The sequence below is a fragment of the Oxyura jamaicensis genome, chromosome 17 (assembly GCF_011077185.1).
Source record: "Oxyura jamaicensis isolate SHBP4307 breed ruddy duck chromosome 17, BPBGC_Ojam_1.0, whole genome shotgun sequence".
Taxonomy (NCBI): domain Eukaryota; kingdom Metazoa; phylum Chordata; class Aves; order Anseriformes; family Anatidae; genus Oxyura; species Oxyura jamaicensis.
The window spans coordinates 4,324,721-4,350,650 of NC_048909.1; the positions used below are offsets into that span (position 1 = coordinate 4,324,721).

General features: G+C 45.3%; 1 long non-coding RNA gene across 5 annotated transcripts in view; it reads left to right on the forward strand.

The window, feature by feature from the left end:
- Nucleotides 1-25,930, forward strand: part of LOC118175572 — a 237,581-nt gene that overhangs the window by 196,132 nt on the left and 15,519 nt on the right. For 4 of the 5 annotated variants that reach the window (XR_004755020.1, XR_004755019.1, XR_004755023.1 and 1 more), the window contains exons 4-5: nt 10,241-10,528; nt 24,304-24,581. This is a non-coding gene — a long non-coding RNA (uncharacterized LOC118175572). The remainder of the gene's footprint in view (nt 1-10,240; nt 10,529-24,303; nt 24,582-25,930) is intronic. The other variant, XR_004755021.1, reaches the window with a different exon arrangement.

Here is a 25,930-nt window from a genome sequence, read left to right on the forward strand (position 1 = left end):
GAAGGTGTTGGCTGATCAAGGGGAGTATGTACTGAGTCAGGTGCCCCATGCTGCATCCGTAACTTCTGGAGCTCCGTGATGGAGACAAAAAACAGCTACCACCCACAAAAGCCATGTGGCGGATGCTGTAGAGTCACAGCCTAGGCCTGTCTGTGAGGCTGGTGGGCTGTGAAACACTCCACAGCCTCCTCATTCCTTGGAAATGCAGTTTGGCTATGAGGGGTTGGAAGTCAGTCCAGTGGCAGTGGGGACATCTTGGCTGGTTGGCAGGGAGCTCACTGGGGACAGTCCTCCAGGGTTACTCAGGAATACATTTTGCTGTTTCCACATACATGGCCCAACAAATTCAGTGTCTACTCTTTTGCCGAACATGCAGCTGAGTAAGTTTTGTAGGCTGACCAAATTGGAAGTTTCTGGTAACTGCAAATATCTACTGTGGCCGTAGTTTGGGACTCTAGGAAGGATAGGGAAGAGCTACCGCCTCTGATTGTATAAGAAAGAGAGAAATAGAGAAGAGGTAGGAGAGAGCAAGATGCAATAGAGAAGATCAGCAAAAATGGGGAGCAGAGACTGTGTGCTCTTAAAGAATCAACAATACGCATAGAAAAGGGAATTACCCAGGGGAGTGAAGTGTGTGTGCGGAGCTGTGAGAAATGTTATGGAAGAAAGATATTAAGGCGAAGCAACTGATATTTGAAATGTTATTTGAAGAGAAGTTTTAATCTGATAGGGCGCAGACAGAGAATTAATGGATTTTCAATGAGTTGCATAGCGCTTTGGGACAGTGTAGGGAACAAAGCGAAGTTCCGCTGCTGGAGGTCAATGCCACATCCCTGGCACAGAGCAAGCCGTCAGAGAAGAAATCAAAAAAGCAATTGAGAAATAAAGTCTGCTGAATTCCTCAGAGATGAGCAGGAGTTTAAAAAAACAAAACCGAAGCCCATAACTCCCATATCTGCTTTCCTTTTAATTACCCAAGAGTTCAGGTTGGATGGCTAGAATCAGCGATAGGTATGTGAGTAGAGGAAAACAGGTAACTGTGAGGCTTCTTACAAGTCCTTCAGAGTAAGAATGGCTCACAGAGCGGATTTGTGCATCAGCAGGCGTGTGGGAGGGCCACTGAGGGACTGGCTGGGGTGCCAGCAGGAACAGCACGTTCTGGGGAAAACTCATCGCAATCCGCAGCCTGATTGGCAATGTTGGTCTTGAACCACTGGATCTCCCTTTCACCCCAGTGACCTGCATGACTCAGTAGCCCTTCTGGAGGGCAGGAGACCTCGTTTTGAAGGCATTGCTTCAAAATGTCTTGTGGAAGGGAAGAGAGAAAGAGGAAATGGAGCCAAGGAAAGGAAGGGATGAAAAACGGTGCTCTTGGATGACAGAGCAGGAAGATCCTTATTCAGATAAACACCAGTGTCTTGGGTCTGAATGAAACTCCCTGGGCAATCTAGAAATCTTATCAGCTCTGCAGCTCTTCTCTTTTTTTTTTTCTTTTTTTTTTTTTTTTTTTTTTTGCTCATCTGTTTTAGTCTATCTTGATTTCTCCTTATTTCTTCATCTCTATTTCTTATTCTATTCTTTTAATATGATCAGAGGCTGTAGATATCTTGTGTTTCCCAGAATCCCAGTTAAGGTCTTGTTGGCATCTGGAGGGCAGAAAGTGGTGGGGGTCATGAAGGCAATGAAGCAGCAAGTTGAATCATTGTGATTATTTAAGTAGTTCTAGGAAATGCAGGCCATTTGTGTTTGTCTTTCTGTTCTTTTAGCCCCCAAATTTCTTTTCACCTAGGGAAATAGAGCTTAGGTCAAATCCCTGAAAAGAAAATGATTGCAGTTTGCTTTGTTTTTCTGGAGTCAGGTAGCTGGATAGAATGGAGAGACTGTGAAGATCCTTCTGAAAAGGGAAGCTGCAGCATGAGGTCCAGGACTTTCAGAGAAGAAAAACACTACAGGGAAAGAGCTATTTTAGAAAAGACCCATCAACCAGCCAGCCATTCAACTGGTATTTGCAATCAGCCATGAGACACAAATGCATCAAAAACCAGACGTCCTTATTTCTTAATTCTTGTTTCATATATTGATGCCATCAGTAATATTATGTATAACTAATTAACAAGAATAATGGCTCTCAGCAGCAGGCTGAATTCTTCACTGCATCTGATTCAGTACTAAACCATCCCAAGAATTCTTCTGAGGCTGCATTTCTCTCAGTGTATTATGGAAATGCAGTGCACCTTTTAATCAGGAGGGACATCTCTACTTAGGCGGCAGACTGGAAAATTTCTTCTGTGCAAAATGCTGTGTTCTTACCTGACTGAAACCTGAGATTAAACTCCAGCTGATGTCATGGTTTCGGGAATAGGCAGATAATGCACTTCTAAAACTTGGAACTGAGTAATGCATTTTCTTTGCATTTAGATTTTTTTTACCCATTTTCTTATAAATGGACACCGCTTCTCCCCCCAGTTAACAAATGGAAATTGGTTACGTCTGGAGGATGGCATTAGGACTAAAGTACTCTGCTGGGACACTCCACTGGGGATTTCCTGGCTCCTCTGCAGCTGTGATCAGTTTTGTAGAGCTGCAAGTCAGCGTCCCTGGGAGCTGAGCTAGGGTCAAGAGGAGGACCACGGCCTCTTGGTACTAACGTGCCCAAAGGAGACCATACATTTTTTCAGGATTGCCATTCATGCCTCTGAACTAAGTACCTAAAAATGGGAAATGGACAGGGACATATCCAATGGCTCAACCACCCACACTCAAAGTAGTCATCTAAAATAGCCACATCCCTTGCAGTCAGTGAGAAGGCTGGCCCCTCCTGTGTACAATTTGGAAGCCAAAGAAATGATACCTTTATTGAAATTGTCACAATATGAGCACTAATTCTAATGTGTCCCTGATTCGTGGTTCCTCATATGCAGAAAGCAATCTTCCTTTTTTACTACCTTTTCTAATCAGAGTATATGCTCTTCCAAGGCAGAAATCTCATCTTTCATTTTGCCAATGTGCAGCATCTTAACACATTTTCATCATAGCTGGGCCCAAAAGACTCTCTCTCAGTATAAATGACCGATACCAATGAGCTCTTATCATATTACAGTAATACAAAAGAAAAGATGGAGCTTCAGCTTAGATGCAAATTTCAGTCCTGCCCAAACAAACCACCTTGATTTAATGATGCAGAGCATGGAAGAATTACATATACATCATCTCATCAGGATGAGCTTCACCTTCCTCCTCTGCTGCTTGTTCCTGTTTCAGGAAGGAGATTGAATTTAAGTCATGGAGAAAGGTGGATCTGTTCTACAGTGCAAAGAATATGTAAAGCCCCAAATCAGGAAATAATAGCAATTCCCATTTCTCAATCTTTTCAGGAAAAAACAAAAAAAAAAAAAAAAGACATTTACAAGTAGCTTATCTTGGAACAGTAAAGATTTTTCTCTTTTTCTTCTTTTTTATTTTACTATAGTGAAATCTTTAACAAATAATCATTCCACACTGTACAGTTCATCAATAGAAGCAATAACACCAGGTTATGTAATAAATTAAATATGATTTGCAGTTGAAAGTAATCGTGCTTTCAGGCATCAGCTTCTTGTCACATTAAGGGCTCTGGCAAACAGGTTTAATATTCGAGGAATGAACAGAATTATTGACAAGCAGAGGAGGAACTAGACAGCAAGTGAGCATCGTATTAATTTTTCAGAGGCCGATATTGCTTTTCCTGCTGACATTGCAACAAACTTCCAGGGCTGGCTTTTGCTGTGGAGGGTTTTGGTAGCAGTAGTGGTGGCTTGTTTTTTTTCTTGGACTTTTTTTCTGCCATTCTGTTCGTGCCTGTTTGGAAGGCAGAAGGAAAGAGGGAGAAAAATAGTGGTGGCTCACAGACAGCAAGGACAGTGTTACTTCTGGGTGTATTCTCCTAGAAAACTCAATTCAAGGTTAACTGAGATTAGCTCCAGTTCTACCTTTCACTATACAAATGGGAATCTTTCTTGCTTTTGAACAGTGGTATATAATTCCCATCATATGTCTGGAACATACGAAGATTTAGGGACTTACCACTGGTTTTTGGCTTAGAGGGAGATTCTGATGGTTGAAATATTGGAGATCATCTAGGACAGAGTTTCTCAGTATTAACAGTGAAATTAAAGTCAGAGCTGCAAAGCCTGGCTGGAGTATCTGGGCTTCCTGATGTTCGTAACTTCTGGGTGTCACACAGGAATGGAAATTGAAAAGCCAAACTCCCAGATGTCCAACTGGTCCAGTTTCCCCGAGATGAGTGTTGAAAGTGATGACAATTCACCTTTTTACCTATGTGTTTCCAAAGTGCTACAAACATAGCTGAAGGGGGGAAAAAAAGTAAGAAAAAGTGTGAATGGCCACTCTGAGGCATGTGTTTTGTCTAAGGCAGAGGTAAAAATATCCACTGACATTTTTCTTGTCTCAGATTTGAACTCTAAGCACCACACCCTTCCTCTGTATGTCTCATGCAATTTGTCACTCCAGGAAGATGGAAAAAAGGTGTTAAATAAAAATAACTCAAGTGCCTTTCTGTTGATGCAATATGGAGAGGCAGAAGGGAAGATTTGTATGGTGTCATGGTCAGTGGCTGCTCAGATCAGAGGTATCTGATAGGAATTGTCACTGGAGGTCCTTGCAGAGAGCAAGCGTCTAGAGATTTCTGCATCCCTGGGAGAAAAGCTGCCCAAAGCAGCTCCCTGCGCTGCATTTGCATTGTGGAAGGGATGGATTGGTGCCTGTCTTCAGCATTTGTGAGGAAATGGATGAGATATCCAATCCCTTAGGCATTTAAACACAAGAATCCTTGCAGGAGGTAGTTTGGGAATACTCTCCGTCGTCTGCCCCAAGGTGGTCAACACTGCTTTTGAGCCTTTTTCGCGTTCCTTGGAACATGGGGAGGAGAGGATGAGGGCAAGAGACAGTTCTAGGCTGGTCGGTGATGCTTTCATGGACTCTGTTCAACCCTTTCTCTCCACTCTCTCATCACTGTCCAAAGCTCTGAGGGCATTAATACGGCTGGCAAGGCAGGCAGTGCTGCAATGAGCCGGGCAGGCTTTGCAGGTTGGCAGCACCATCACTTGGTGGGCCAGAAAACAGCTGTTTTAGAAGGGGGACTGTTTTGCTGGCCCCATCAAATAACACTCAGGTCTGGTTTGTTCGTCGCAGTAAGCTTTCATAGGCTGACCTTGGCATATGTGGCCAAATTTTCAGTAATGACCTTGGGTCCCTGTGAAAATCCATATAACTGGAGATGACCCTGGCCATGGTCTTCACTCAGCCATGAAAAGTGCCAGCTACCTTATTCCAAAATACCCCGAAATGACCTCATTTCTCCATATAAATGTCAGAGTGCAGGAGAGCCAAGAGAGGAGAGGGGAGAGGGAGGAGCTGTTTGTCTTAACCAGGATCAGACCCAGCCTCCCCACCCAGTCCTACAAATGAAATCAAATCAAGACTCTTATAAGAGTAGGATTTTCTTTTTCAATGAAAGCTGATGAAAAATGGGGTCTTCAGTTCTCATCTCTCTTACTGGAAAGCTGGTAAACTGATGACTGACATCAGCTTTCAGATTTGCCTTTGTGATGTTCCTTATTGCTGTCCTGGTACTTGTTTTAAGGACTTTTGTATTTGATTGTGTGCAAGACTGGATAGATCACTGGGCTGAGCTAGTCCACCTAAAAAATAGAGTGGGGTGGTCTCAAGAATAATAAACACAAGACCCCTTTCAGGTTATGAGCAAATTCAACAGTTTTATTCCCACCATGTGTAAAAGAACCAGAAGTGAGAGATACTAAAGCACCATAAAGGTATTGAGATGCATCTGGAGGTCTGGGACAAAGGTGTGAGAAAGAGGCGAAGTTACAAGAGAAACGCCAGCATTATGAGCACCCTTCTTGTAATGAGCTGTTTCACAAAATGTGGAAAATGTTAGAATTTTGAGCATCAGCTGCATGTCCTAATGGTGTATTAACAACCTAATATACCTTGGAAAATGTTGTTAGAGGCAAGTAGCAGAATAAATACAGGAGAAGCATGAAGGCATTTGTACCTGAGGCAGAACCTGTCTGCAAAGAGCTAGAGGGTTGGAAAAAGGATCTGGATAAGGATTGCAGTATCCAGGACGGGAGCTTGTGCTCACATCCAGGCCACTTCTTAAGAGAAAGTGGGAAGGAAATTTCCTGTCCTTACAGTGATAGAAAGCAGACTGATGAATGTGGTGACCCTGTGGGAGTGTCACAGCACAGCAAAGGCTAGTTGATTCAAAAGAGCTCAGTGTTCTTCAGAATAGGGCACAGTGTTCTTCAGAATAGGGCACAGAAGAGTCAAAATAGTAGCTACAAGTCTTCAAAATCCAGTCTCAAATACTCATCAGGAGGATTGCAAATAAGGTCTCTGAATTATTGTTGGCCACCCTGCCCCAACAAGCACCTGTCTTGCCCCTACATGCGCCCATCTCCCTCCCTGCAATGAGTGTCAGGGGGACAAAGTCAAAAGCCTGGATTGTCATGGGGGAAAAGTGGAGAGAAGACTTGGCTGTGGGGTTGGTTGGTTGGTTGGTTGGTTGTTTTTTTTTTAGTTTCTGTTCCCAAGCTTCTTCAAAGCTGGTGTTTACACCAGTCTTTGAAACTTCTCTGATTTCTGTCAGTGCTCTAGCTAAGCATTTCACTGGCCCTTTTTCCATGGAAACTGAGGAAATCCTGCCGTCCCTGTTGTACAGATAAGGACTGGTGGTGCAGAGGGAGAAATACATGCAAAGAAATGTGAGTGTGGCTGTCAGGCTCTGAAGTACATCTGAGAGTCCCATCCTACGTGCCTAACTACCCATAAAGAGCTGAGACTATTTGATTACCCCAGAAGTCAAGGGAAGATAAGAACGGGAACTGGGTTCCTGATGTCACTGGGCATCCTCTTTAAGATCCATGTTCTCTGACTGGTGAATGGAAAAGAGCCGCGGAGATTAGAATTAGAAATGGATTTGTTAAAGCAAAGCAAAACAAAGCACAATCCTTTGTGTTAAATCTTGCACAAGAAGTACTTCTGGGTTTCTTCCAGATTTAGATAAATTATTGTTAAAATAAAGTAATGTTTATTCTTATCCTCACACTTTGCCTTTTCTATTTAACCAAGTTGCTATTTTTGAGTTGAAAGCATACACACAAAAAAATGCAAATCCCAAATTTCAAAGGCACCTTCCACTTGGAATTGGATCTATTTTCATCCCTGTGACTATCTTGAACAGCTCTAATTGTCATGCCCCACTCTGAAATCCACAGTGTGCTCCTCTCGCCAGCATATTTTTGGATTATTGTTCATTGTGATCAGCCTTTTGTGTTCCTTTTGATATGGGCCAAATTTCGACATGAGGTACTGAGTCATGCATAATGGGGATCTTATTTGTGTCTCAAAGAAACCTTCCTTTTTCTATTCCCATGTACCTGGGCCAATACCTGGCAGAGTTTCCTGCATTTCCCAGACAGACAAGGAAAAAAGCACCTGAAACCCAGCAAAGCACAGAGCATTCAAAACAATTCATTTAATTATTATTACAAAATGTAGGGAGTGCCAACTTTGTACTGTAGTTTCTGCGCTCCTGTGTTTTGTCCAAAAACTGAACAGTGAGAAAATGTCCCAAAGAGAACAGAAAGAAAAAAATGTTATTTTGCAACCAAGGACTTGGTGGTGACATATGTTATTTCTGCACACCAGAACTACAGTTGAAAATGAGTGGGGATTCAATGAACAAAATTACTAGGAGATGATGATTGATTTTCTAAGGCAAATTACATATTTTAATCACTTCTAGGGAGTGATGAAGAAGTGGAAGGGCACTTGGTGTAATGGTGTGGAAAATCCAAATATTCCCATTTGTGCTGTGTTTTCAGGAGTGCTTTCCCCACATCCATACTGCTCTGTGGCACTTGCACTATAGGCTACCTACACACTTATGTAACATCACCGCTATGGACTGGGCTTCCCTGGATCCTTTTAAGTCCCCTGCAGCTTTGTCCTTCTCTTTCGGTTACGTACCTGGTGCATGGTCAACAAACATGAGCACCATTTGATACATTACCAAAAGGAGAGATGCTTTTTTGCTGGGTAATGCAAAAAAAAGATTGCAGACAGAATCTGCACCAGTCTCTGCAATAAATAGCATCCTAAATGTTGTGTGCCCTCCCTTTCTCTGCACAGGCCTCTCTGAGTGGCTTTTCTCATCCTGGATCTTGGGGTGCTGAGCACAACGTGCCTGGTATCGGTGCTGCTGCTTTATGCCCCAGCTCTCTGCCCAGAAAATTCCCCTGACCTTCATGCCTAGGTTTGCTGAGGCAGGTGAACCAAGCAGGGGCTCCTCCTCGCCTGCACTGTAACCCGCAAGCCAGGCTGCCCAGGGAACCCATGCAGAACAAGCTCCAGCGGATTTCTGTTTGCTGCTTGTGCTGACCAGCTGCTTCACAAATGGTTGGGCTATTTTAGTTTTGTTGCCATAATCATTTGGCTCCCTTGGTGCTATCCGTCACTTGCAGATGAAAATGAAAAGCCTTGAAAGTCAGGTGACAATAACCCAGCGTGTCCAGGAATCGGGGGGTGGAGGGTGGGAGCACAGAGCAAGGCAGGCTGCTGTAAGTAAATTGTTAAGCACCCTAGAAAGGGAGTTCTTGACACTGGAGAGAGGCAGCATGTTTGTGAGGGAAGTGGAGAAACACAGGAAAATATATTTTTTTAAAAACCTGGAGACCACATCCCCTTGAAGGCTGAAATTTGACTGTTCAGTGGCCAGGGCTCAAGACATGCAGGTTCTGCCTCAGCTGCATGCCCTGTGCCATCACGCGTGATGCTCAAGGAGGAATTATTGGGCTAAAATAAGCACTTGACTGCAGTTCTCAGCTCTGTCCATGCAAGATGAAAACTGTTATTCCGGATACAAGAATTCATAATTGCAGGGAAAATCCTTAAAGCCATGGTGAGGGAGGTGATACCCCAAAGGTGATTTCTGCTATCTTTCCCCAACTTCGTGTTTCCTCCATGTGCAGACAGAAGAGGCACGAGCAGCCTGTGCAGAAGCTGGAAACTCAGACCTTGGGCTCAACACGGGTGTCACATGGATTTTGTGTGCTGCTGGTGGAGCTGTGTTTGGTTTCTGTCAGCACACGGGATTGTGACAGGAATCCTGCTGGGGGCAAGTAGGTTGGGGCAATGCCCATATTTCCATCCTACAGAGGGTCTGTGTGCTGGCTGCCTTGCTGACTGACCTGCATGGCACTAACCTTGATTTATCCTGGTGAAGGAGAGGGGAGAAGTGAGCACAACAAGCTGAATCCTAGAATAGAAAAAGGCCACTGGAGAGGGAGACAGAGTGCAAGGAGGAAAAGTTAACGCCATGGCCTCTGTGATTCCATCTTTGCAGGTCCCTCAGGCAACATAACCGTAAACAGTCCCTTCAAAAAATGTGAATATTATGCTCCTTTCTGACAGGTTTTTTTCCCAATTTCCTTCTGTCTTTACAAGTAGCTGAAGAAAATAAATATTTAATGACCTATTTCAATATTTTAATGTAGGTTTCTTGGTTAAAGCATCACAAATCTCTCCATGAAAGGGAGACAATAGAATTACTAAAGTAATGAGCACTGCAGCAAGTGGGAAGCGGGCTGGAAGGGAGAGGGCCAGAAATGAGGGAAGGCTGCAGAACCCAGGGGCACATTGCTGTCGGATCCCTGACTCGCTTCAAGTGCTGTTTTCCAGAGCTTCCTGGGGAAGAAAGCCCCAGCCAGTCTGCTGCTCTGCCCTTCACCAGTCCTGTGGGTAAAAGCAGAGCCGAGTTTTCTTCCTCGGAGCCCCGGCCGGGCCATGTTGCTTTGTGTAGGCTGCATCAGGGCCCTGGCTGTGTTGTGGGGCAGCTGCAGCTCATGGCTCATCTTGCCAGCTCCCCAGGGACAAGGGTCCCCACACTGCCACGGGCACATGGTGACAGCCCCACAGGACCTGCTGTGCAGCCTGTGGTAGTGACTCTGCGCTCGCAATATACGACGGGGTGCTGGTAGGCCTGCGTAGCTCCACCGCCTCCTCAGGTCACTGCTCCTGCTGCTTCTCTGTGTGCAGTCCTTAGTACCGAGATGGATTATTCGTCTTCACTCACACTTTAAGTCTTTCATGTGGCACGTTCATGAAGGCCATGCTCTCACTCATCTTGATCTACATTTGGGGTTGTTCTCTTGCACAGGAGAGTGGTACAGCGCACCCAGTGCAGGATCTTGGTGGCACCCACAGAAAGAGAAGCCAGAAAACATTGCTACGGACCTCAGACCGCCCTGTGTGTCCTCACACGGCTGTTGCAACAACTAACACACGTTCCTGGTGCTGAGCCAAGGCTGCATCATTAAACGGCGTTCATCATGCAGACAGGGTGTGTGCAGCCTTGTTCTCCTGAGACAGAGGTGGGCTGCAGCCCAGGAGCGTGGCCGTGAGAAGGCTCTGTGCAGAGACAACCTGGGAGCGAAATCTTGGACCGGTAGCTGCGGTGAATATTTTATACCTCTCTCTCTCTCCTTACTCTCTCTGATCTCGGCAGCAGTCTCTAGCCAACATAATTCTTTGTGAGTTACTTTCGTTAGCAAAACCTTTCACCCTATGAAGATGTTCTACTTAATTAGTAAAAGTTCAATTTTTTTTGTCACTGACAGAGCCCCATACATCACCATGTCTGGAGAGTCATTAGCTGTAAAATTAATCAGGGTGGATAACGGCTGAATAGAGTCAGAGCCCTTTGTGTTGCTTCCCACATCTCTGCCTTCAACGTGAGAACCTTTTCAAGAAGGGGAATCCTAAAAGCATCTCCAGATACCCAGAAGACCAGTTTCTAGGGTAGCCGTGAAGTGGGGGGTATCCCTGAGCCTGAAGCAGAGGGGGAACGAAGCAGGGGTTAGCAAGCCAGGAGACTGTCACCCATGTCTGACCCCTGAAGCACTGCAGCTGAGGAACTCTGCCAGGATGCTGAGTGGCTGGGATTTTCCTTTCACCCGCCGCTGGGCACACATCGATGGCACCCTTTTGTTCACTTCTTTATGGGGAAGTTTGGTGCAAGTTTGGGATGTGACGGAAGCGGGGCCGGGTTAAATAGGAGGCTTTGCATGTGCCACAGCTTGAGGACTGTGTGCTACAAGAGGGTGTCCAGAGGATATCCAGGAGCACAGGGGAAATTTACACAAGTAGAGGACAGAGTATACAAACCAGGCTGTTTCTGCACTGCACTAAAGGAGCCATGTCACAGCGCTCTGCCTCCTGGCAAATGATCTGCCTGGGTGTTTGGCAGCACACCAGCCCCTTGGGCACACCTGCAGAGCCAGAGTGCCTTCAGAGCAGCCTGAGGACTGCCTCCAGCAGAGGTGGTGGACATGAAACCAAGGTGCCTTTGCTCCCCTGCACTGCACTGGTATGCCCATTGCTCAGCAGTGATGCTGTCAGAGTTTTCTGCAGCCCATCGTGGCTCAGTGTTGGACTCCATCCCAGCTGTGTACTTACTGCTGCTCAGGAGGTCTCCGCTTCAAGGCGACTACTGCAATTTCCCACAGGCTCACTTATTTCCAAGTGGGTCAATAGACACAAGAAGACCAAATGACATGCTTGGGTTCACAGCATGGCTCAGCATGGATTTGCAGGTCAGCTTCTTCCTGGCTGTTCTTTATCTTTTCACCAATTTGCTCCCTGGGTATGGAGTCTCAGATTTTCTGCTGGCAGATGGAGCCCATCTGTGTCTACAAGCAGGTGGGGAATGTTGCAGGAAGTTGTGCTGGGGATGTCGGATGCTTTGCAGGAATTTTTGGTCAGGTACATCAGCTTAAGAAGCTTTTTATAAGAAGAAAAATGTCGTGTGTTGTTCCTATGTCCTCAGCTCAGGACAGTGTATATAAGTCAGTGTTGCATTATCTCTTCCTACTCTGGCACTTCTTAAAATTAGCAGGGAGGTGCTGGTGGCAAGTTGTGATGAAGAGCACTCATATCGTTGTTTATTATTATTGTTGTTGTTAAGGGAGGCCTTACTGTTTGATTTGTAGCAAAGGGAAATTGTTAGAGATAACACAAACAAATGCAAGCAAGTTGATATTGCTTTTAATTTTGCGTAACTGATCACAGGACCTCCTTAAAAGCAAACCCCTTCTTCTCACGGTACACTTCATTTTGATACAGAACAAGACCAGACAGGGAAAGGAAGCAAATATTTCACCTGCATAGAAATCTGTCTTCCCACTTGGCAAACTTCCTCCTCGGAAAGCATCTGAAGAGCAGAACTCCTGGGGGGGACTTGCCTGGGCTGCTGCACGCCCTCCAGACTTGCCACTTCTCTGCTGCCGCGGCTGATGCTCATAACACTGAAACATTTTGGAGTCTTCTTTGACTAACAAGTGGCTCAAGGCCTCCAGCTCTGTCCCCACACTCCTGTCGACTGGAGTTAAGTAAGTGTCTTAACAAATGGAAAGTGATTTCTCTGCCACATCCCTTCGGGGTACGAGTCCCACCCAACCAGAATCACGAACACTGAGGCCTTGTCCCTAAGGATGAAGCATGTGTATCTCGGTAAACAATTTTGTCCTTGGCATCTGATTGATTTATAAAGCTTGTTTTCAGTGTGCTTGTGCAGGGATAAAGCAGAAAAAATTGGAGCTTCCTGCCTCAAAACTCAATATCATTCCTTGCAGTAGGAGATCCTTGTCTTTGCAAGGCTACACATCTTTTCTGATTGCTTCCCTGGGCAGAGCAATGGGGTAAAGCAAATGTTAGAATTTACCCAAACCAGCATAGATTATGCATTTTTCCCCCTTTGCCTTTCCTTGGGAAAATAAAAAGAAGAGAATTTCTCTTAGGCTGAACTGAAAAGTTTTGTTTTCCAGTAAACATAAAAAATCTTTAATCTTCGGGAATCTTTAGGCTTAAGACAAATATAATTTGGTTAACAGAAAACCCTGTTTTCTTTTGAAAAGAGTCTTCATTTTGAAAATGCCAAAGTGGGTTATTATCTTTCTTATTTGCTCTTGTTTTCAGATTAGTTATTTGAGGGAGCCAAAACAAATTTGTGAAAAGCTTTATGCGCTCTGAAATTACTTTTTCAGCGAACAAAAAAAAATTGACCTGTAACTTTATACCCAGTTATAGTTATCAAGCTCTGTTCCAGGCTTTTCTTAAGCATCTTTCCCTCTTAAGCTGTTATTAGCAAGGACTGAAAACCTCAATGTGCAGACTAAGTGGTCTTTCAGGCCACACGATGGCTTCACAATGTCTGTAACATACTCCCGGATCCTACTGGGTATGCTGCTGATGTGTGGATAATGCCACACGTACAGGCAGAAAGATGCCCCAGTCCAACATCAGATCCCATCTTTAATGTACATAACAGGAGGACCATTAGGACGTTAAATGGTAGCACAGATCATCACTGCTGATTTAGACATAAGAACGAAACGATATTGATTCAGGATTATGGCCAGGTAAAGGCACAATCATGCTATTTGCTTTGTGCTTGATGTTCTGTAAATGAACTAATTTATAGATGGGATTAGTGTGATCTATCGAATAGAGGATGAGGATAGAAAGCAGTGCCCTGCACTTCATGAACCAAAGACTGGATTAGGATTTAGGGAAAGAAAAAAATCAGGAATATAGGTAACCTAAGCGAAAGGAAAAACATAAATTGGTCTGAATCCCACTGCAGTCAGAAAAAGAAGAGTTCTCTCAAGAGCTGCTCTAGCTGGGCTTATGCTGCTTTGCACTTCATTCTCATGAGCATAAATACACAACCTCAAGCTGCCAAGTTGAGACTGGATAGATGGAGAGAAGGCTCAGGTAAAAGCTATAACCTGCTTCCCCTCTGCTTTCGTAAATTAGCCCCAAATGCCCTCAGGGTGCCTGTTTCACTGATCTGGAACACAACCCATAGCAGCTTTCTCCCAGAGGTGCCTTGCGAGGGTGGAGGGAGCGCATCTGGGCTAGTCACGAATTTTCTCCCCTAAGAACCAAAATATAGCAATTTGTTTGATATTTACTTGGGGAGCTAATGAGAACATTTTGGAAATGTCTGTATCTCAGTGGAAAAAGGGAAATTCATAATATATGTATACATAAAACACTGTAAAGTGATTTACAGACGCTCTTCCTTTCTCCCACACTTCTGCAGCCAGTACCCCTTTCTGGCAGGGGAAGCCCATGGTGCATTGATAGGAGCAGACCTTGACAGCCCCAAAACCAGTGCAGAGACCACGGGGGGATTGAAAAACAGCATGTGCCTCGGGAGATTTATTTTCAGCCCCCTTGTGATGGCAGCCTTGATGACTTTAGGTAAACAGTTCCTCTGTTGCTTTTCCCTGCTGAGACCGTCAGCATTGTAGGACAGGGACCGTTTCTTAGGTCACAGGTTCACAGTGCTAAGCACAAAGATGCCTTGATCTCAAGAGGCGTAAGGGTGCTAATATAATACCAGTAAGGAAAGCAGAGGTGCTCCCTCCCTCCCCTCACCTGAAGCTGGGCAGGGAGTGAGTGTGTCCCTAAGAGGCTTGGAAACCTTAGTGTTTGCCAAGTGCTGAACTTCATGCTATGGAATAGGCAGGCAAATACAAGGGCATGCTTGCCTAGTTAAGATCCAAGGTAAGAAGCAAAATGGGTGCTAGCAAAACTTCACTAGAAAAAGTAGAATAACCTAGTTATTATTTAAGAAACGGCAGCAAAGGATGATATCTAGAGGAAAAGGTTCCCTTCACTCCATCTCACAGCTCGGCATCATGCAGATCTCAGAGAAGGGAAGCAGTTTTTCCCAGTGTTTGCCAGCTTCATTGCAGCACTTGCCCCAGGCGCAGAGTACCCAGACAATTTGGTCCAATTTGTAATCAAGATGCATCAGACTTCCCCGTAGTCTCTTCAGTCTCCCAAGTTCCAGGATGAAAAAACCTCTAAGTGCAATACTAGAATGAAAATGGCTCCAAGGCACCTAGGTTAGGATGAATGTGCTTTTAAAGCATCTGTTAACTTTGTATCTCTTTCCAGCAATAAAAATTACTTCACGCACTGTTGCAATCACCAGTTTTAGGGCTTCGCTACCTTGGTGGATGGACAGAAGGAAGCCTTGAACATGCAGAAGGGAAGAGAGTCCATAGCACTAAACATAGCCTAAGACATTTTGCAGTAGTCAAATAATCTGATAGTCTTCTCACACTTCTCCCTAGAGTGATGTCTATGCAATCTTGCCCTTCCAGCTCCAAGTATTTTCCATTGATTTCCTCAATTATTTGTTCCAAGTGCCCCCTGCCACCCCAGACCAAGCAACCAACCAAGCAAACCCACCCAAAACAGCTCCAACCACCTCATAATCTGTTTTTCTATTGCCGCAATTCCCCCTGTTCTCCCTTGTAACGTAAAAACAAAAACAAATAAATAAATCCCATCTTAATTATACACCAGCACACGAGCAGCACAAAGGAGCCGTTAGCGTAAGCAGCAAAAAGCCCTAATTCCAACAAGTTTTCCCTGGGCCCTCTGCAGCGTGATGCTGCCTCAACGTGCCGCCTCTCCCCCATCCTCCCTCCATCCCCTGGCTTGTCCCCAGCACCCTAGGGTGGCCTCAGCTCTCTAGGCCACCCATGGCCCCGCAGCTGTGGGGTGCTCGGGGTAGAGCGGGCACCGGCGGCTGGAGGCGGTGGGGGCTGAACTGTTGCCATTGGAGATGGCGACAGATGCTTCCTGGTGGAGGCTGCGGCGGCTAATTCAGGGCTTTGTGGTTTGAGACCATCCCAATTATTTCCAATTAGGAGATCGCAGTGACAGCTGCTCCGAACAGGGCCCTCTCTCGTGGTGGAGAAACCTACCTCCGCTTTCAGCTGGGCCTGGCTACCTGCGTTTCGAGGACGAGGCTCCCCGTGTTTGTTTTTAATAACCTCTTTTTCCTCCACCCCTTGCTAAGCAATTCTTCCTCTCTCCCACACAGCGCCACCTCTCATGAGAAATTTGGCGGTGGAATCATCCTTATCTCTCCCCTACCAAAACCCATTTGTTGCCTCTTTTCTATATGCAGGGTTTCATTTTCCTGCTGTGCTGTCCAGCTCCTCCATCACCTCTCCCTGCCCTGTGATGTATGGGCTTTCGCAGGCAGTTTTGGCCTGACCCAGCCAGCCAAAATCAGAGGAAAATCTGGTTTTATATTGCCTAGGGAGCATTCATCACAGAAAGTGTCTCATTTAGGGAAATTAAGAATGAAGGAAAGGGAGAACTAGAAATTTATTCTGGTTTAGCGTTAACAATATATCTATCTGCTGCTGTGTTAAGGGCTGATATTTTCTCTCCACTTTTCTCTTCCCTCTCTCTTGTCCAACCATATCACATAGTCTGGCTTGAAACTGCTGGCTATGGTAGAGGAGTGCATAGGACAGGAAGGAGATGCTGACGAATGAGACACGTCGCTCTCCACTTTATTCCATAGCTGCTCCACGGAGGCAGATCTAATCCTGAAAATACAAACCAGGCAAATCCCTTGGAAGGAGAAAGGGGAGTTTGCGAGTGCTGGCTTTGTTTATGATTTAGCTAAATCCTTGTTTGTTTGGATACCGAGTCTGTTGAATTACAGCAGGGCTAAGCAAAGCAGAGGCAAACCCTGAAGTGCTCCATGCAGAGCCCTGGAGAACCTCTTCAAGAGGCAGCGGCTCAGAGCCGGCTGCTTGTGCGCTCCCTGAGCAGAGGGATGGGGATCTGTTGCCCTCTCCCCCATCTCCCTTTTCTGTCCCCCGTCCAATATGCAACGAAAAGTTCATGGCTTCCTCGAGGAGTATTTCTGCATGACCTGGCAGCTGAGAAGGCGTTTTCTCTTTTCAGGGAAGGTTTCGTTTGACTGGTTTGCACCATGAGCACCACGCAGCTGCGGGGAGCTGTAGGGCAACTGTAGGGCAGATAGGCAGCTGGGATTTCTTCCCCCACTGTAGCAAGGCCCTGCTAGAGGAGCCCAGGACCTCTCTCAAGAAACGGCTGTCCTGTAAGTGTGCATGCACCCAGAGGGGACAGCACGGGGACACTACCCGTGCTGAGAAGGTGACAGCAAGGGGAGGCCAGGCCATATTCATACAGGTGTTGTAAACAGTGGTGCTGACCTGTACCAGCCCAGCTCGTTACTCAGCTTAAAATCTGCTGGCTTCATATCTACTGACATCAACAAGACCTTCAGAAATTTTGGCCCATAGTGTTTTTGCCAATCCCTGCCCTACTGTGGTCCTCATCATGTGTGCCGTTCTCCCTGGGATCCAAGAGGCAGGATTTTAGCCCATGAGATTTTTCAGTGGGATGCAAAGTACTGAAACAATGCTGTATTTGGATGACAGTGTTGTCTATTTATCTATGTGGAGCACTTAGATACTACAGTAGATAAGTGCCTTGTAAATACAGATAAATAGATTAGATTAGACCTTGACAGTGGTTCATGCAAAAGGCATTTTTATGTGCAAAAATAGTAACATTGTAGAAAAATAGCTATTGTTTGGAACCTTGGGCTACAGCTTCCATAATTGATATTGTTGAAGGAAAGAGGAAGCTAATGGAGAAGAGCTGCTGTGACTGCTCTTTTGTCATTGACTAATTCTTCCAGCAACAGAAGCAGCATTACCCAGCTCCCATTTAGGCCCCGGTGTGAGTGGCCGCATTTTTCAAGAGAGCACAGCTCGATGAGCCCCGAGTCCTTTAGAAACTCTCCATGAATGTACCGCAGGGCACGGACAAGGGATGGAGAGTGCTTTGGAAAAACACCCTATCTTCTGCATTCAGGCTTCTTTGTAATATGGGCTACTGCATAGCTCAGGGAGCAGCCCCCAGATCTGTCACCACCAAGGGTCTGGACTTGGACATGTCCCCAGTGGAGACATCCCAGTACCTGGCAGGTGCCTCCAGTGATGCAGATTCACATCTTTCTGTGCTACATAGCCCTGGTGTACTGCAAGCGAAGGAAGCCCTGCACCCCAGTTTATCCACACAAAAATTAAAGATTAAAATGCAGAAAATAAACATCCGAGTGATCTAGGAAAACCTGAAACAAGCAGCAGTTTTGTTTCTCAAACAAATCACAATTAAGTAACAGCACTACTCCCTCAGCACCACTTGCCCCCGTTACATTAGGTACCAAACCCAAGTGCTTAAAAGCCAGGAGATTAATAATTAAAAGCATCATACATCTTTTATTGCCTATAGAAAACATACAAAGGGTGAAAACCTGGCCCATCTGAAGACAATGTCAAAATTCTCCTTGACTTTAGATTAATTTGGATTTTACCTAAATTGTTTTGACAAATACATGGAAACGTGCCGTAAGACACCTCAATAATCTTAACAGTGACCCACGAGAGATTAGTATTTCTAGAATTTAACAGAAACCAAACCTTGTTTAAAAGTAAATAAATAAATAAAGGAATGCATATACAAAAGTAATGTCGATTAGCAAAATAATAGTGTTATGGAAATTTATTGTTTTCTGTAAAAACTTGCACGTATTTGCCTATCACAAATGCAGTATTACCCCATACTAATGGTACTTGGAATTACTTAAACTAACTAATCATATTTTCTACTTATGAATATTCCTTAAATGAAAATGTTTGTACATCAATTTTAACACAATAAAAATATCAAATAAAAGAGGAGGAAAAAAAAAAAAAAAGGAACTAATTCACAGGTTAAGCATACAGTTGTTTTACCAAAATAAAAAGTGCACTTCTTTGTACTCAACTTAAAAATAAATTTTTATTATGTGGGCAGTATAGGGTTTCAGGAGTCCTTAATCATTCATTTCCTTGCTTTTAAGTGTGAGGGTTTTGCAAATGATGTGATAAGTAAGTACATTGTTGTCACTTAGCAACCTTAACTCGTTTCTGAAGTGAGTTGTTTGTTTCTATAATAAATGAGACTCTCAGATACCATGGTGATGAGCATAGGAGACCTTGTATGCTTAGACAGAGTGCTATCTCCATAAATATTGCAGGGCTTGGAGGTAGAAGGCCCTCACAGCAGAGGAGTAGCTCTTCCCTCTGGTCCACAGCATGGAAACCCCATCACTGGCTCTTTTGGGCTCTTTATGAGGAGCACCTGAAAGTTGTCCCGAAGACAAGAGTCATGGTCCTTTCAGGCAGAAGACCTGGGATTTGGGCTTTGGGTGTAGCTGGAGGTCACCTCTACAGCATGCAAGATCCTAGATGTCCAAGCACGCCTTGATGAGTTTGCAGCCAGCTCTGAGATGTGTTCATCGCTGTCAGCAGACCTCAGTGTACAGCCTCGTGCTTTGCATTCAGCTCCACACTCTGCAAACAGTTTTCTCCTCTCCAGGCATTCTGATAGACCTGCACTGGGCCTTCTCTTGGCCCCTAATTACTCCTTTGTGCACTTCTTCCAATGTAACACCGCTATAAAGCCGGCTTAACCAGCTGGGGGAAGATTGCTGGCCTCTGGGAAGCCTGCTGTGATAAAGAACCTCCAGAACAGTTCCTGCAGCTGCGAACCGATGCCAAACCTTGAGGGCTGTGTCTGGGGAAAACAGGAAAAAGACAAATAGTATGGCTGGGATAGAGCGAAATCCCCGACATCCTCAGCTTTCGGGATCTCTCTTTGGAGCACCAGGTTTCTGGGAGTGACTTGAAGCAGAAGGGTTAATAACAGAAGTCATAATATATTCTAGACAACTCTTTTGCATCCTAAAACTGCATTTACTATGCAAGGCTACAATAAATCCCTGGACATAGTCTATCCTACTTGAGTTTGAGAAAAATCCTCCTGATTTTTCCTGTTTTTCTCTTCCCTCACTCAGTTCCTTCGTTTTTGTATTCCCCGATCTTACACACGATGTATTTGTGTTGTTGCTAATGCTTCTTGAGTTTAAATTAATCTTTTAAAGAAAGATGAACTGCATGAACTTTCTTTTGTTTTTAGAAATCACATCCATATTCATAATCCACTAATCATGTTTGATAAATCAGAATCCGTTGTGAAACATACTAACCCTTCATGTTGCTGCAGTTTTTAATCTTGTAGGAAAAGTGATCATCTGTGCGGTGCATCTGAAGGGGCTGGGCTGGGCTGTCTGGGGCGTCTCATTGAGCTTCCCTGTTGTACGATACAGCTTGTGCTCCCGAATCTAAGCTGTCATCTAAAAACATAATGAAGTCTTCAGTAAAAAGAGGAGTTTTCACAGTGCGCACCAAACACCATCTCAGTGATGCTGGCCTGAGTCTGCAGCTGGTCTGGAAGAGCAGCTCTGGGCTTTGCCCTCATTGCAGTGGTGGAGCCATGCTGCAGCCTTGGGCTCGTATTCCTGCAGGTCAGCAATGGTTTGTATTGCAATTGCAGTCATAGAATCCCCAGAGGGATGACTGCAGAGATCCGTGGGGTCCATCGTAAGCAGTGACTTGTTTAACCCGGGTACAAGTTGTGGGTAAGAGTGGGAAGATGACTTTTGCCCCTCCATCATTTGTACAGGAGCGTGCACGTTTGGTTGCTTTCTGAGTATTTACAAACTGGGAATTTTTGGCAACACCTAGATAAGTGTGAGATTACCTACATCACCTTTTTTTTTTACCAGTGTGTTTACTCTGATCATTGCTTTAGAGAAGGAGGGGTCCAGACCCTCTCGTCTGTTCTGCCTGCTACAAGAGCGCAGCATTTTCCCCACTGCCATGGGGCAGCTGGGCTGACACAAGAAGTGAGCAGTCCCCCATGGGGAGGGACAGGGACAAAGTGCAGAACTCAGGACCACAGACCACCTCTCGCGGTGGTGCCAAGGTGGCTGCCCCCAGTCCGTGTTGGTGGAGTTGCTCTGCTTTCCACCCAGCCCCGAGGTTTGGGCTCTCCCAAAGAAATATAGCTGTTATTTGCTGAAGCAGATTCTAAGCCTGCCACGCTTAATAATTCAGTGGTGAACTTTAGAGCTGAGCACAGGCTGAAAAATAACTTGCTTTAGTAAGTACAAAATCTCCATTTCTGCTGTCTTCGCTTCTCCCTCCATCTCCCACCCCTGGCCCAGGCAGCCCCTGCCATCCAAACCCTTGCCGTGAGTGTGCGACGGAGCCAAAAGGAAAGGCTCCAAAAATCCCCCTCTGAAAGGGAGGGAGATTCATTTCCTCTCTGTGGGATGTTTATTGTTTTTCCTGCTCTCAGCGGCCCAAGGTCTCTGTCGTTTTACATGATGTTTTATAAGGGAAACGGTTCTCGTAGGCACCGATGAGTTCATCCGCGGAGACGCGCGGAGCCTGGAGATTTGAATTTATACCTCCCCGACGCCGCGGTAATTGGGGCTCCCAGGAGAGGAAACCCTGACAAGTGACACAAATAAACTCTGCCAGACCCCTCTGCAGACCTGTAGCAGCAGTAACCTCAGGAGGGTTGCCATGATCGAATTACCCTTAAACAAATGCTTCTGCGGTAAGTGAGGAGGCAACTGCTGAAGGTCAGCCAGGTGTTTATAGACCACGTTTACCAGGTTTATTTCCCAGTCCATGAGTTGCAACACTGGCAAAATGGAGCTGGAAGAAGCTAAAAACCTAATTAAAACTTGTTACTCCAATTGTCTACAAATGCATTTATTTAGGCCTTCCCTTCCCCTGTAGCTATTCAGGCATAATTACACAAGTACCGTTTCCCAGAATATAAATGAATAGTATAAAGTACACACATTTTCTCCCCTGTGAGTTGAAATTTGGCAATCTCTGTGGCACTTGTTTGGGGAGCTGATGAAAACATCCCAAAGATGTCTACATCTCAGTGGAAAAGAGGAAGCCATGCCACTGATAGGCAGATAGGTATGGACGTATGGATATATCAACAGATAGAGCTATAGAAAAATGATGGATAGATTTGCTTCCTTTCTCCTAACCCTTTGGAGTAAAACCTTTTTTTTTTTTTTTTTTTTTTTTTTTGAGGGGGGAAACGTGGTGCATTGCTACAAACAGATCTCGACAGCTGAAGGAACAGTGATCCTGAAATTCAGGAAGACCAGAAATTCAGAAAGAAATTCAGAAATCCTCAGCAGACCCATTTGCAGCCCCCCTTGAGATGCCAGCCTGTCTGATGATGGGGCAGCCCCTCGGCCCCCTGCTCCTGGCTTTTTATTTCTTTTTTCACCTTTTGCCTGATGAGATTGCAAGCTTCTTAGGGAAATGACCTATTGTATAAATATGTTATCTCCATGTAGGAGGGAAAATAATTAATACTGATGTGTCATTTAAACAGCTGGGAGGGAATGCGTTTCAGGTGCCGCACTGCTTCAGCTGTTGATTAAAAGACAAAAAGTCCCCCACAGCCGACTCACAGACTGCTGGTGTACCAATTCGGGGTTGACCGTGCACAGAAGACAGACAGCTCCTTCTGGTAAAAATGGCAAGGAAGCCAAGTTACAGATGTGATACAGAAATCATGGGTTGAAATTCTCAGATTGGATAACGTAGGAAGTTCAAACCTGAAGACCAAGGGGCTCTTTGGTATCTTTCATTTTGGATTTCCTCCCGGAGGCTGCTGGTTTTGAGCAAAACAGCAGCAAAACAGAAGCGTTGGCTTGCACAGAGTTCTGTTGTAAGCCCAGTGCCTGATAGGATCTATAAGCTTGATGGGACCCTGGAAATTCAGAGAGGTTTTTATTAGAAAGAATTAGTCATGGTGTCAAGGGACTCTTTCATTCCCTGCTTGTTTAACTGTACGTAAATTGTTTATCACTTAGTCATTACCAGCTCACATTCCTGGATCTAGCCCTGTTGACAAAACGTCCCTTGGGGTCTTGTCACAGTGCAGACCTCATCATGGCCCTGGATCTCCCTGCCATACTTTTTCCACATTCCTATTTGTGAGCTGAACTCTTCCACAAAGCTGGAGGAAGAGCTTGGTCAGGGGGTGGCTTTCCCAGGAGCAGGAGATGTCCCGTTGACCACTCAGCCCCATGGCTGTTTGCATCCTCCCCTTGAATGCTGGCTCTGCACCCCAGCAGATGGGAGGAAGATCTGCTCCAAGCCGTATGTGCCTGGACCCAGTCTCCCAAAGACACCCATCGAGTTTTGGGGCAGTCTAAGCTCCCCCCGCAGAGGTACCCATGGTACCACGCAGCACACAGGCAGCCCAGCAGCTCACCAGCCCCAGCGTTTCCCAGCATAGCAAAGTTTTCCTAACGCGCCGATTACTCAGTGCCCCAGGTCATCACCGTGCTGGTGGTAAAATCTGCAGTCACAGAGCTGGACTTTTCTATGTTTCCCTCGGCTCACAATCACCAGAAGATGATTTAATTGCATGAGAAAATGTTCTCTTTAATCTCTTAGAATTAGTCATCTCTTCCTCACTCATCTCTCTATATTTTTGGTTAGAGAGACTGAAAATCTTAATATATCAGTGACATTTATAACACATGTTAATATTATAAAACGTCAGCGCTCTATTTGCAGAAATGAATACTGATGTGATGGGAGTGTTTTATTATGTCAATGACTTTTATTATAAATATGATAAAACTGTGTCATCTTTTTTTTTTTTTTCCAAATAAAAAATAAAACCACCTAATCATTTATCTCAAGGTTACTGCTCCACTACCTGTTTAATTTATTCAATGGTGCAGTTAAAAAAAAAAACACACCCTGCAATGGATTTTCACGTTGTGTGGTCATTTGATGGATGTTAGCATTTACCTGCATGTTTATTTAGAATTAGAGTGTGATTATGAGCACAGAAATGGGGCCAACACAGAGGCTTCCTATGGACAAAAAGCCAGGAGATGAAACCTAGTTTTGAGTGACTAATTAATTATTACCAGAGGGTGAAAGGTGGTTCAATATCATGGTGTCCACCTTGCTCTTTCCAGGGTTGCTGGCTCCTGACACTGCCATGCCTTAATCCCGCCGGCCCCATGAGAAGATGATGCTCTTGAGATGCTGACCCCTTCCTGCTGGTGTCCTGCTGGAAGATCTCCTGGCCCTTGTGTTCGCTGCCAGGCCCACGGAGATGGAGAGGCTCTGGGAGGTGTCTTGGACAAGCTCATTGTTTGGGCTGTGACACCATCCTACCAATTAATCTTAATTAATAAATCACAGCTAGCATTTACTGTTGTGAGTAAGCTCAACTGTTCGCAGTAGGTAGTTGCACCACCAGCCGCAACAATCAGGTGGCAGATTCACCAAAATCAAGAGCTCATTGTAAGGATGATGATCTTTTATGGAAAATATTAGTAATGAATGGGTGTTGGTGTGCATTTCTGCTTTGTCTCCTTGACTGTTTAAATTTCCTTACTATTTTTTTTTCAAATTGCAGGCCCCTAGGAGTCAAGTTTACAAGAAATGAAATATTAATATATTTAGAAGAGAAAAATCGATCTGATCTGTACAAAATATCGTGACTGCAAGGGCTGGGGTTTTTCAGAATACCAGGAAATGCCATGGAAGTCCCTCCAAAGTTGGAAGCAGCCACAGCGAGTTGGCACACGAGCGGTCCTGAGCTCACACACAGCACCTCGAGGGATCCATTCCCCTGGGGAGGAAGCAAAGGGAGGAGGACAAAGATTGCAGCGTTAAGATCATGCTGTTGCTATGGTTAGTATCATAAAAGTCTTGAGGTTTTTTTTTATATGTATATATACTTTTGTCTTCCCCCCATTCTGTCGATGCACTAGTGTTCCTGCAAAGGGAAGCCTGGGACTGCAGTCCCCATAAGAAGGGGGACTGTTTTGGTTAGCGACTTGAAGGAGGTCAGGAATGGGCTGTGGAAGCTGACTGTCACAAAACATCACGCAGCAGATAATAAACCCACAGCGAAATTTAATGTGTGGGTGTTTTTCATGGAAAGCATCTCAGATCTCTAGAGAGACACCCGGTTTGATGTGCTGCTGCTGCTGAGACCTGGCAGAGTCGTCGCGCACAGTGCAGGGATCTGGCCAGGGGGCTGCGGAGAATCAATGACAAGCCAAGGAGCTTCCCCAGGTGCCACCAAACCTAACGGCAGCACGGGGCAGGGAAGCTCCCTTGGCTGCTGCCTGAATGCAAAATATCTGTGAGGTGGCTCTGCTCGAGGGCTCGCTAATTCGTGCTGCGGGGAAGGAGAAATAACTTTCTGCTGGTGTCCAGCTCGGAGATTTCCCAGAGGGGAGGACAAGAAGTGACCTCTCCGGGGCAGTGGCAGCACGACACAGTGTGCTACATCCCAACAGTGCCCGTCCCATCCCCTTGCCAGGCAGCACGAGGGCTGCTGAGAGGCTGCCTGGGTTATTAGGCTGTCTCAGCAGCGTGTTTGTGATGGTTCCCCAAGGACTCCAGTCTGAAGTAGCGGAGTCGCGCAGCCAGAGAAGGCTTCTGCCTCCCAGAAGTGAGCTACGATAGCACTTTAGCTGGAGACAGAACAGCTCTTTAAAAAGAAAATGCCGCGACTCCTCTTTTAAATGTTCCACTGGGCTCTCGAGGAGCTTTGCAGCCATCCGCAAGGCTCTGAATGTTAAGGATACAGAAACGAGCCCTGCTAAATCACAGCGGTGCCTGGCTGGTCTCCTGCCAGCAGCAAGAGAGCACAAGGTGTCCTGTGGTTGCACGCAGGACACAGGAATCAGCTCATTTCACAAATTTCTTCACTATGTCTTTATTTTCTTTACTGTCTTCTTTACTTTCTTTCCCTGTTCTCAGTCCTTAAGGGTGAAAGCGGGCATCTCCTTCCCTTTCCCTCCCCTCCCCGTATCAGGGGCTAAGGGGAAACACAAAGTAAGGAGATCATGGCAGGTTATTTACCCCTTGAGGAAACGCCCCATTGGAGAAATATAAATCAGATTTTAATCAGGAGAATTCCTAATTAAATCTACCGGAAACCCTGATCCCTTTCCATGTACTCTGCTCTCAAGCAAGCTGCTACAGATTTTATATTGGTGTGAATTAATTGCTCTCACTATAGACTTTCA